Source organism: Dromiciops gliroides, chromosome 2, assembly GCF_019393635.1.
Source record: "Dromiciops gliroides isolate mDroGli1 chromosome 2, mDroGli1.pri, whole genome shotgun sequence".
Classification (NCBI taxonomy): Eukaryota; Metazoa; Chordata; class Mammalia; order Microbiotheria; family Microbiotheriidae; genus Dromiciops; species Dromiciops gliroides.
In genome coordinates this window covers 423464736-423477192 of record NC_057862.1, presented here as the reverse complement: position 1 = coordinate 423477192, position 12457 = coordinate 423464736, and positions in this window count along the sequence as shown.

Here is a 12457-nt window from a genome sequence, read left to right as displayed (position 1 = left end):
TAGCTGCCCCTCAAACATCCCATGTTCTAAGGGCCTTTCCAGCTCTTACAATCTATGTTCCATGTTCCATAATATTCTCATCTATGAGACACCACCTAGTCACACACCAAACCTGGTGATCATGACTGGAGGCAGGGCTTCCCCTGGGTTTTGTGACTCCCCTCAAGTGCTAGTGCCGGTGGACTTTTCCATGCATCTCAGCAAGCAACATAGCAATTTCAAGGCCCTGTCCCCAGAGGAGTCTCTCAGTTAGCCCCCATGGGAAGCAGTCACTTGGCCTTGCTTTGTTGATAACGCAGGAGGCCTCCCAAACCATTCCTGCAGGGCCCCCACGGGCGGGCCGCCATGTTAACCCTCTCTGCTTCCTGCACCCTGGGGAGGTCACTCATTGGTAGTTAAAAATCTATTGTGACTTGTCAGAGAGAGGAATAAATGAACACATTATTTTTTCATTTCACAGCTCAGCATCTGTTTGTCTAATCAAGGAGGAGAGCAGGCGAAGGCAGCCGGGGTGGATGTGCATATTTGATTTAACTTTTCCTCTGTCAAAGGAGTTTAAATGGGTAATGAACAGGCCATGGTGATTTGAAATATAATCCCATTACCCTGATGAGATTACCAGCCTGGGAGAGTTCACAAATCATGCTTAGGGCTTTCATAGCCAACAACACCCTGTTGAGATTTGTGCATTTAAACCGAAGGATGTGTCGGGAATAGAACATGACAGAGCTTAACCCTTTGCCCATGAGAGGCAGCCTGGCAGCATAGAGGGAGACCTTGAGATGAAGCTACACAGTGGGACTTGAGTCCTGGTTCTGCCACTGACTAGCAGTGTGACCTTGGCCATTAGCTTCTCTGGGCCTCAGTTTCTCCATCTCAATCAATCAACATTGATTAAGTGCCTACTGTGTAGGTCCTGTGCTAAGTGCTGGGAATACAACAAGAGGGGAAAAGACAGAACCTGCCCTCATGGAGATTACAGTCTAACGGGGGAGATAACATGTAAACAAATACATACGAAGCGATCCTTATACAGGATAAATGGGAAATGATTGACAGAGAGAAGGTCCTGAAATTTAGAGGGGTTGGGAGAGGCTTTCTGTGGAAGGTAGGATTTTAGTTAGGACTTAATGAAGACATCTGTCCAGTGTGTGTGTGTGTGTGTGTGTGTGTGTGTGTGTGTAAAACACATCTCTTATCTTCACAAGGTTATGATGACAAAGTACTTCTGACAACTTTAAGCAGGACAGAATTGAGTTTCTTGTTTTGGAGGCAGCTGGGTGGTATAGTCACTGTAGCATTGGACTTCGAGGCAGGAAGACCTGAGTTCAAATCTGACCTTAGACACTTGGTAGCTGTGTGACTTTGGCCAAGTCACCTAGCTTCAGCTTCTGTTTCCTTGCCTATAAAACTGGGATAAAAATAGTATCTATTTTGTGGGGTTTTTATGAGAGGAAAATGAGATGATATATGTAAAGCACCTGGCAAACCTTAACATGCTATATAAATGTTGGCTATTATAGAATTCTCCAAGCTTTGAAGCCAGTAAGATATTTTTGGAGGTGGAAGTGAGAGGGGAGGGCATGCCAGGTATGGGGACCATGTGGTACAAAGGCATAGAGATGAGAAACTGTAATTGTTTTGGCTGGGCCTCAGAGTACATGAAGAGGAGTGAGGTATACTAAGGTGAGGAAGGGAGATTGGAGGCAATTTGTAACTGGCTTTAAATGTCAAACAGAGTGGTTTGTACTTGATTCTGGATATGACAGGGAATCACTGGAGTCTATTGAGCAGAAGAGTGACATGCTCACACCTGTGCTTACTATCTGTATACAGGACAGCTTGGAGTAGGAAGAGACTTGATGTCATATATTACTGTTAACTCCATTGGTGGCATCTTACCCGTGTGCTGGATTATAAAATCTCAGGGTAAACAGACTATCTCTTATCTAAGGGCCAAGAGCACACAGCCACCAAGAGCAGCTACGTGATGTACACAGTGTGCTAGGCTTGGAGTCAAGAAGACCTGAGTTCAAATTCTGCCTCAGACACTTAGGGCTGACATGCTTGATCTTTACAAGGGATTAGACTTGTACTTTTTGGTCTTAGAGGGCAGGGCTATGAGCAATTGAGGGTAGGCAGATTTTGGGTTAAATAAAAAGGAAAAACTTCCTAATGATGAGAGCTGTTTGACATGTAACATGTATACACTCTGTCCCTGTTCTCTAAGGGCCAGGTGGGTTACATCTGCTCCTCAGGATCCTCAGGTTCCTTTGAGGGGATTCCGGGGTGTTTTTTCTCTGTTGCCATTGGCTCAAGCCCCCACTGCCCATGTTCTCCCCCTTATTTATGAGTCCTGTGATTAGCACACCAATTTCATTAACATTGGCCAGCTTTTATACAGAAATATTTACTTCACAGATATTGCAAGAACAAATGGACAAACATTTCCTCTTGTATCTCAGGGCAGAATGCCACCTACACCATTTTTTTTATGGTGTGTGGGGGGTTTGATATTAAGCTTATAACTTAGATCAGTTCCTACATAGTACTGGTCTCACCAATTTCATATCCAGATGTGGCACGATGACCAAATCAACCTGTATCTTAGGTGTGGCTGGGCTGGATTCCCTAAAGTCACTCCCCAGAGTTTCTCCTCCCTCCTCAGGATGTAAATGATGAGATGATGATCAGCTGTGAAATCTGGACTCTGGGGAGTAGCTAGGTAGCAGAGTGGATAAAGCACCAGTCCTGAATTCAGGAAGACCTGAGTTCAAATCTGGCCTCAGGCACTTGACACTTACTAGCTGTGTGACCTTGGGCAAATTACTTAACCCTCATGGCCCCGCCAGAAAAAAATCTGGACTCTGGAATGATGGGGTGCCAAAGAGCCCTCTGAATCCTGAGGTCATTGGCTCCACCCTCTTCAATGATCGCTGAGGCCAAGAGACCTTAACAGGGGTTAACAGGACTTCTTGAATGCCTGCCCAGCCAGTCAAAGAGCCTCCTCATCAGCACGTGGTTAGCTGACCAGACCCAGTCATAGAGGGTGCACAGGTACCCCACAGGCTCTCTTCAAGTCAGTTCTACATGTTGTCATGATTCTCCTGGAAATAGTTCTCCATGTAGAGAGATGCCATTTTGGGTGGTCTGGTCCCACCAGGGCCCTATTACAGGTGACACACTTGATGTCTACAAGAAGATGGAATGGTTCTTGTGGCCTTACTAGGAGCCATCTTTTGGTTTCATGGAAGGAAATATTTTTTTATAATGAGAGCTATTCTAAAGGGAGTGGACTGCCTTCTTGAATATCCATCCCCAGGGGGCTTCAGGCAGAGGCTGGAGAACTGCTTTGGGGGGAAAGATTTTCTTTTCTTTTTCTTTTTTTTTGCAGGACAATGAGGGTGAAGTGACTTGCCTAGGGTCACACAGCTAGTGTCAAGTGTCTGAGGCTGGATTTGAATTCAGGTCCTCCTGAATCCAGGGCCCATGCTTTATCCACTGCACCACCTAGCTGCCCCCATGGGGGAAAGATTTTCTAAAGGGGATTGATTCCTCTCTGGAGTGAACTATGTGACTTCTGAAGTCCTTCCAGCAGTGAAACTTGTGGGGTCTGAAATTCTGACCCATCTATCTTACTGGATGCTCACAACAGGAAATGTTATTGTCCTCATTTCAGAAGTGAAGAAGTGGAGCCTTTGAGCCTAAAGTCACAAGCCAGTAAGTGTCTGCAGCAGGACTGGAACACAGGTCTTCCAACTCCCAAGGCCAAAGCTCTTCTTGATACCCTGTAATTGTTCCCAACCACAGTTATTGAACATTTAGGAATGCAGAGGCCAGAATGAAGAAAATATACTCAGAAAACTAATAATTTTGATGGTGATGATGGAATTTATAGAGTGTTTTAAAGTTTGCTGATGATCTCATTTGACTCATATAGCAAGCCTGACATAATAATTCCTACTTTACTGTGGTTCAGACAAGTTAAGTGACTCTCCCAGGGTCATGCAGCTAGTGAGCATCTGAGGCAGAATTTGAACCCAAGTCTTCCTGACTCCACCTCCACTGCTCTATGTACTTCACAACACTGCCTCATACAACAACCCTATAGTTAAAAGATAAAACAGCAACTATATACTTCATAATGAAGGCCAAAAGGATCAAGAGAACAAGGAAATGGGGCCATAGCTGTGAACTCCAATAATCAGGAGTCATTTCTTCCTGTGACTGGTGCTCTTTGCAGTTGACAAAGCCCTGTCTCTGAGCTCCCGAGTCCCTGATAGAAGGGAGCTCTTCCCAGGCCTGCATTAGGAAAAGCTCTTCAAAAACGTGAACATAGCCATTGGAGGGTAAACAACCATCAGGATTCTCTGACTGTCACTTTTCTGCTGAGAAGAGCTCTAGGACATCTGTCACTCCTCTGGGTCATCAGTATGGGAGGTCCCTGCAAGGTTAGCTGAGGCTTCCTGCTGCCACACGGAGGACGATACCATGGTTCAGAGCTCAGCCAGTGACCCAGTGGGGTCCATTTGGCCATCTGCACCCCTCCATGCCACCACACACACACTCATACATATACATACATACACAGCTGCACATTTACACACACACACTCATATACACAAACATATATAGTCACACATTTATACATATACACTCATACATAGTCACATACACACACTCATACACACAAACATGTACACAGTCACACATTTATACATATACAGCCAGATATTTACACATACAATACACATACATAGTCCCATATTCACATACACTCGTACACACATATACACAGCCACACATTTACACATATATATTCATACACACAAACATATACAGGTCACACATTTACACACTCACACTTATACACACAGTTGCACATTTATACACGTGCTCATACACACAAACATATACATAGTAACACATTTATATATGTATATATATAGCCAAATGTTGACACACACAATATACATACATATAATTACACATTTACATACACTCTCATACACACAAGTATACACAGTCACCCATTCATACATACACACTCATACATACAGTCACACATTTACATACTCACATACACACATCTACTCCCAGCTTGTTCTCCATCTTCTGCTCTTAAACAAGTGACCAAATCAATAGAATTATTGTTTCTGTAGGGGATGTGTCAATAGAATCCTCTATGGTTCTACTCATTATTCCTGTAACTCCTTATATAAAAATTATCTTCCCTGGCCACTACTCCCCTCTATGTGTTGTTTCTCCTTACTAGAATGTAAGCTTCTTGAAGGCAGGGAATGTCTCTCATTTGTATCTGTATCCCCAGCACCTAGCACATAGCAAGCACTTACTAAATACCTTTTCTTTTCTTTTCTTTTCTTTTCTTTTTTTTTTTTTTTGGGCAGGGCAATGAGGGTTAAATGACTTGCCTAGGGTCACACAGCTAGTGTCAAGTGTCTGAGGCTGGATTTGAACTCAGGTCCTCCTGAATCCACTGAGCCACCTAGCTGCCCCTACTAAATACCTTTTCATTCATTCATTCATTCATTCATTCATTCATTCATTCATTCATTCATTCATACTCTAGGATAATACCGTAGGGTTTTAGAGTCAGAGAATTTAGAGCTGGATGGAGTCTTAAAACACAGAACTTACAATGTTAGACCCAGAAGGGCCTTTATAACATGAAACAGAGAATGCCAAAGATGGCAGTGACTGTGCTGCTTAGACATTATCTAGAACCTAGCTTCTGAAACTGTGGAAAAAGTTTAAGAAGCCCTGCTCTACCACAACTTTTTCATTTTACCCACATGAGGAAACAGGATCAGAGAAGCAACTTGCCTGCCCTCTAGCCTCTACCTCCTAGCGAACCTTGGTCTCCCACACCTGTGACCCTGGTTCTGATTATCTTGCTCAGTCTCAGCCCCCAGGCATTTCCTGGGCATCTTCATGCTGTGCTGCTATATGCTCACCCTTTCTGCCCACCTCTCCTTTTCAACTCTAGCTCCAAGAACCATGATCAAATCAACTCTTCCATTCCTGGAAAGGACAGGTCAATCATTTGCCGTATGGCTCCACTCATCATTCCCACTGATTTCCCTGTCCAAAACACTCCTCTCTGGCCATGATTCCCCAGTTACTAGAATGTAAGCTCCTTCAGGGCAGGGACTGGCTTGCCTATATTTTTATCCACAATGCTTACTTAACACAATGCCTGGCAAATTGTAATACTTTAATAAATGCTTTGTCATTCATTCATTCATCCATTCATCCATTCATCTATTCATTCATCCATCTATCCATCTATCCATCTCTCCACCTACCCACCCACCCACCCATCCACCCATCCACCCATCCATCCACCCACCCACCCACTCACCCATCCACCCATCCATCCATCCACCCACCCACCCATCCACCCATCCACCCATCCACCCATCCACCCATCCACCCACCCATCCACCCATCCACCCATCCACCCATCCACCCATCCACCCATCCATCCATCCATCCATCCATCCATCCATCCATCCATCCATCCATCCATCCATCCATCCATCCATCCATCTACCCACCCATCCATAGTCACAAAGCTGTGTGAAAAGGCCAGGTCTTAAAGTCTCTTGCTCCCCAGTCTCATGCTCTCTAGACTCCACTGCTCACATTTCCATGGCACAAAGAGCTCTTTTGTGGGGGCCTGGGAGGGAATGTTATCCTATCATATCCCATAGCCAGGAATTCCCTGCTTCTTACTGGAACCAAGTGACTTTAACGTGTAAAAAAAAAAGACTGGTTTTCCCCTCCTTTTCCCCTTCCTTTCCTTGCACATTCTAGGGAGGAATGAAGACAAAAATGACACCATTCAGTATCACCTCCTCCACCCAATTTCCCCATGTCACCTCAGGAAGCTGGTGGTTCCTGCCTTCTTTCTGAGTCATAGAATTCAACAAGACCCCCAAGCATTTATACAGCATCTACTATGATCCAGGCACTGGGAAAGGTGAAAGGGATGCAGAGAAAAAAGATGGAATAGGTCCTGTTCTCAAGGAAGCCCCTTTTTATTAAGGGAGACAAGAGGTATAAATATAAGCATATACAAGATTATGACGAGGTAATTTTGTGGGAGAATTGTGAAAGGAGCTTTGAAGGTGCCTTAGAACCACTTGGTTTTTCTTTTCTCCTCCTAATTTGTATAATTAGGATGAAGAAACCAAGGCCCAAATAGAGGGGTGATCTGCCCGAGGTCATGGAGGTAACAAGTGGCAGAGCTAGGATTTGAACCCAGGCCTTTGGATTCAAAATTCATTGCTCCTTAAAACATCCCATTACATAGAACTCCAGGAAGTGGGGCCTGTGTGAGAATAGATTGCTTGAAATAATCAGATGCCATATTATCCAGCCCAAGGGATGGTGTTTCTGTACTATAGCCCAGATGTTGTTGCTCAGTTAGAAACGAGAATACATCTGGGAACATGTGTTCATTAGCTATTGTTTTATCCTGCTGTTGATCTGTTGTCTGATAAATGCTGGGACATTTGGAAGAATGTAGCCAGCAGGTCATCTGCCAGTGGGGTGAGGGCCCTGAGTGGAAAAGGGGAGGGAGGCCAAACCGATGGTGCTAGAACAGAGGAGACACAGCCGGCGTGCGGCTTTCCCAAGACGACTCTGGGGCCAAAACCCCAGCCCTTTCTGATTCACTTCTGGGGGAGGAGTAGTGTGACCTTTCTATGTCGTCTGTGGGATGTGGCTGCATCAAGGGAGATAAGGACATCATGGGAAGAATCCTGGCCTTTGAGTCAGGAAGTGGGAAATTTAGACTTGACGCTGCTTTCGATATGTGACTAGGCAAGGTACTCTCCTCTCTCATTTCCTCTTCTGGAAAAACAAATGGGTGTGACTAGTAGGGTAAGGTTCTTTCCAGTCAAACATGATAGGGCTTAACATTAGCTGTTCCAAGGTCCCTTTTGGTTCTACATTCTATGTTCTAAGATCTTGTCCAGCTCTGATATTTGAAGTTCTAAAATTCAGTGCTTTCTCAGTACTTAGACTCGATGTTCTAATGTTCTAGATGTGGGGACCAATTTTTAATTGGGGAGTGTTAGCTAAGCGGCTCACCGCAATATTGGGGCAAGGAAGGAGACCAGCAGCCTCCCTCAAAACAGAACAGGATTTATTTTAACAAGAACGAACTTAAAAAAAAAAAACCAAACACAAACAGGATCAGTAGGATCAAGGGAAAGGAAATAAAATGGGGAAAGGGAAATTATACAACCTGAAAAAATACCACCAACCAGGAATCAGCTGAGAATACACAGCCCTGCTCCTGTCGCCTTCCAGCTTCCAGCTAGAATGGCGAATTCTCCTCCCCCTTCCCAGCAGACCCCAGACTGACCACACACAGCCCCCAACCAACTAGCTGGCCGCTCTGACAGTCACATGACTGCCCTCAGTAGGCTTCCAATCATTATAATTTTGCCAGGTTCATGTAGGCATCAGTGAGTGGTGATGACGTGAGGTGCCAGCGCCATGGCGATGGCTACAACCAGTGGGTGGAGCACCATGCGGTTTGCGGAGCCCCAGAGGCCAGTGTGTGAGCCGAGGTTTGTTTTTTTTTAAATTCTAGCCAAGGGGGCAGCTGGGTGGCGCAGTGGATAGAGCACCGGCCCTGGAGTCAGGAGTACCTGAGTTCAAATCTGGCCTCAGACACTTAACACTTACTAGCTGTGTGACCCTGGGCAAGTCACTTAACCCCAATTGCCTTACTAAAAAAAAAAAAATTCTAGCCAAAAGATGGGGTCATAAAAACCTCAAATAACAATTGTTTACATAGATGCCATAGGCTAGCATTTATATAGTGCTAGAAGGTTTGCAAAGTGCTTTACAAATGCCATTTCATTTTATACTCCCAACTGACCCTAGGAGGTGGATGCTATTTATTCCCATTTTGCAGGTGAGGAAACTGAAGCAGAGAGTGACTTGCCTAGGGTCACATAGTAAGTGTCTGAAGCTGGGCTAGCACTGAGGTCTTCCTTATTCCAGATCCGGCACTCTATCCATGGCACCATTTATCTGCTGATTTTTTATGTCCATTTTTGTTTCTGGTTCCGCCGGGCAGATGGGCCTTCCCAAAGTTGGTTTCCTGCCCCAGTTTGGTGGCAAATGCTCTATAAATATAGCAATAGCCCACATGCTTTGTTGTTTATTATCCAAGAGAAGTTCTCTCCTTTAGCAACTTGCAGATTTCAAGGGAACAGGTGCAACTGGATAAACTGTTTTGCTTTATAAGGATCCTTCAAATTATTCTGCTCCATCACTGTCAGCACAGCCTCACCAATTAGGCTTCAGCACTAGTCTTTCAGCTCCTGTAGAACACAGGGCTTTTCCCTTGCCTGCCATTTGGCACATCTCCTCAGGGCCAATTCCCGATTAACAGCAAATGTAGGTTCCCTGGCGTGGGGCGGATCCTCTTGGCCTTGAAGAAGAAATGAACTGACTTCTTTCCTTCTACAGACAGTTGAGACTCCCCCTGCCCCCACCAAGCCTCACCACTGACAGGGTAGAATCCTCACACCTGAACCCCCGTGCTTTGATCTCTGTCCAATGTGGCTTCTGCCAGGCCTTGCTTTCCCTTCTGAACCTGAATCATTAACCTCTTCCTGGGTCCCTTTGAACTGAAGGCTGCCTCAGGAAAGTCAGCCACTCAAGGCCTTGAATGACCTCTAACCCCACTTGTCTTCTGCAGAGGATCATGGGAGAGCATTTGGTTTGTGATCATAAGCAAACCTTTTTCACTGAGGCCCCCGGAAGGCAGCTAGAATTCCGCTAAGTCCGGGGCTCCATCCACCACACTACCTGGCTGCCATGGGAGTGGATAAGATCACCAAACAAAATGGTATAGGTGGAGAGGAGGGCGCAGGACAGAGCCTTGGGGGATAACCACAGTTAGTTGGCCATATCTCCCGCTGTTTCTTTCCCACAGCTTAACCCTCAGCTACCCTCGAGTCAAACTGGATCACTCATCACGTCCTGAACGCCTACCGCCCTTTCTTACCTCCTTGCCCTGTTTATGCCTTTCCCTACACCTGCAATATCAACTTTTAGTTCCACTGGCTGAGATTCTTTGAGATCCAGCTCAGGTCACCTCTTTCTTAGTTCTTCCATTTTGAAAATTTTCATATATTAGTTATTTGTGGACGTGTCACATTCAACTCAATGAACATTTATTGGGGCCCTATAATGGACCAAACCAATGTTAGACACTGTGGAAATGAAGATGAAAAATGACAATCCTTGTCTTCAGGAAGCTTATTGTCTACTAGAAGGGGCATAACACAGACACAAACAGGGATGACACAAAGGAGGAGATGATAGGAGTGAAGGAGAGAGAACCAGTCAACATGCTCCAGAAAAATGAGAAGAGAGAGGGAGAAATCACTTTCAGCTGAGGGGATCTTCAAGAAAGGAAGAAGTGGGGGTAGCTAGGTGGCGCAGTGGATAGAGCACTGGCCCTGGAGTCAGGAGGACCTGAGTTCAAATCTGACTTCAGTCATTTAACACTTACTAGCTGTATGACCCTGGGCAAGTCACTTAACCCCAATTGCCTCACTTAAAAAAAAAAGAATGAAAGAAAGGAAGGAAGGAAGGAAGGAAGGAAGGAAGAAGTGGGGAATAGCTAGGTGGCACAGTGGATAGAGCACCAGCCCTGGATTCAGGAGGATCTCAGTTCAAATCTGACCTCGGACACTTACTAGCTGTGTGACCCTGGGCAAGTCACTTAATCCTCATGGCCCCACCAAAAAAAAAAAAAAAAAGAGTCAGAAAAGCCCAACCCTGATCTGAAGCTAGCTGTCTGCCCATGGGCAACTTAAGAAACTTCTCTGAATTTCTTTTTCTTTCCACTGATACATCCAGTAGAAAAAGCACTGGGCTGGGTATGGTTGTACATGCCTGTGATCTCAGCTAAGGGGAAGGCTGAGGCTTGGGAGATCTGAGCTGCAGCAGGCTAAGTGGATTGGATGTCCCCATCAAGACTGCAGAAATATGCTGAGCTCCTGGGAGTACTGGACCACCAGACTGCCTGAATTCCAGCCCAGGTGGGAAATGAAGCAGGTGAAAGCTCCCGTGTTGATCGGGCCATCAATAGTCCCTACACTTAGAGCCTGGGTGAAATAGGGAGACCAAGTCTTCAAAACTCTCCCTCCTCCTCTTTCTCCCTCTTTCTCTCTGTCTCTTTCTCTGTTTCTCCTCTTCTTGCTCCATCTCTTTTCTCTCCTTCTCTCTCTCTCTCTCTCTCTCTCTCTCTCTCTCTCTCTCTCTCTCTCACACACACACACACACATACACACACACACACACACACACACACACACACACACACACACACACACACAAATGACTTGGGAGTCAGAAGATCTGGTCTTAATGCCTCCACACCAAAACGACCATGTATTTCCTTAGGACATATTCTCTCTGTAGATGCCGCTCCGTGTAGCAGATACAGAGCTAGCCACGAAGATCTGGGTTCAAGTCCTACCTCTGATACACACTTGCTCGGTGCCTCTGGGCATGTTTTTTCCTGAGTCAGCACTCAGCTGCAGAAGTGCCAAACAGCATCAGTAGAGGGCATTTCCTCACTCAGGATTTCCCTACTCAGATGAAATCACAGCTATAATCCCTGTATTTTGTGTATATTTAGAGATGTGCATGCCGTTTACCTCAATGGAATGTAAGCCTCTTGAAGGCGGGATATATTTGTTTTTGTATCCCTAGCATCTGGCACATAGTAGGTGCTGAATAAATATTGATTGACCAGGTCCTAGTTTACTGCCTGGTGACCACATGTATGCTTGTCATGTGACCTTAGACAAGTCATTTCCTTGCTCTGCTCCTCAGTTTCATTACTAAAAACTAGGACAATGCCCACGCTGCCTGTCTCCCAACTAGTTAGTTGTGAGGAAAGTGTATAGGGTAAAGCCCCACTCAGGCACAAACAACTATAACAGATCCCGTGTTAGAACACCGAATGTCAAAGTGGAGAGGGAAGCCTCACAGCACAGAATGTTGGGTGTGGGAGCTGGGAGGGAACTTAGAACATAAAATGTAAGCAGAGGAGAGGACTTAGTCCAGCCCTATTATGTGTCTGAGGAGGCAATCGAGAAGGGAAGCCAATTCCAGGTTTGATGTTCAGGGTCCGGTGGGGGTTGGGGCTGGGGTGGGGGGTGCCCTCTGTGGCTCTGTGATCTCTGGGTGAGGTGGCAATTTATTCAGACTCCGGGAACCCAGGGCACACCTGGTGAGCACATGCACACTGGAGCAAGGAGCCACTGCTGTTTGCAGACGGACAGCAGCCAGGAGCTGCCTCCCCCTGCCCCAGGAACAACGCCCAGGGTGAACAGCTTGCTTCCTGACCCAGTTGAATACCCATCTGAATCAATTAAATCTGCAACTACCCGGC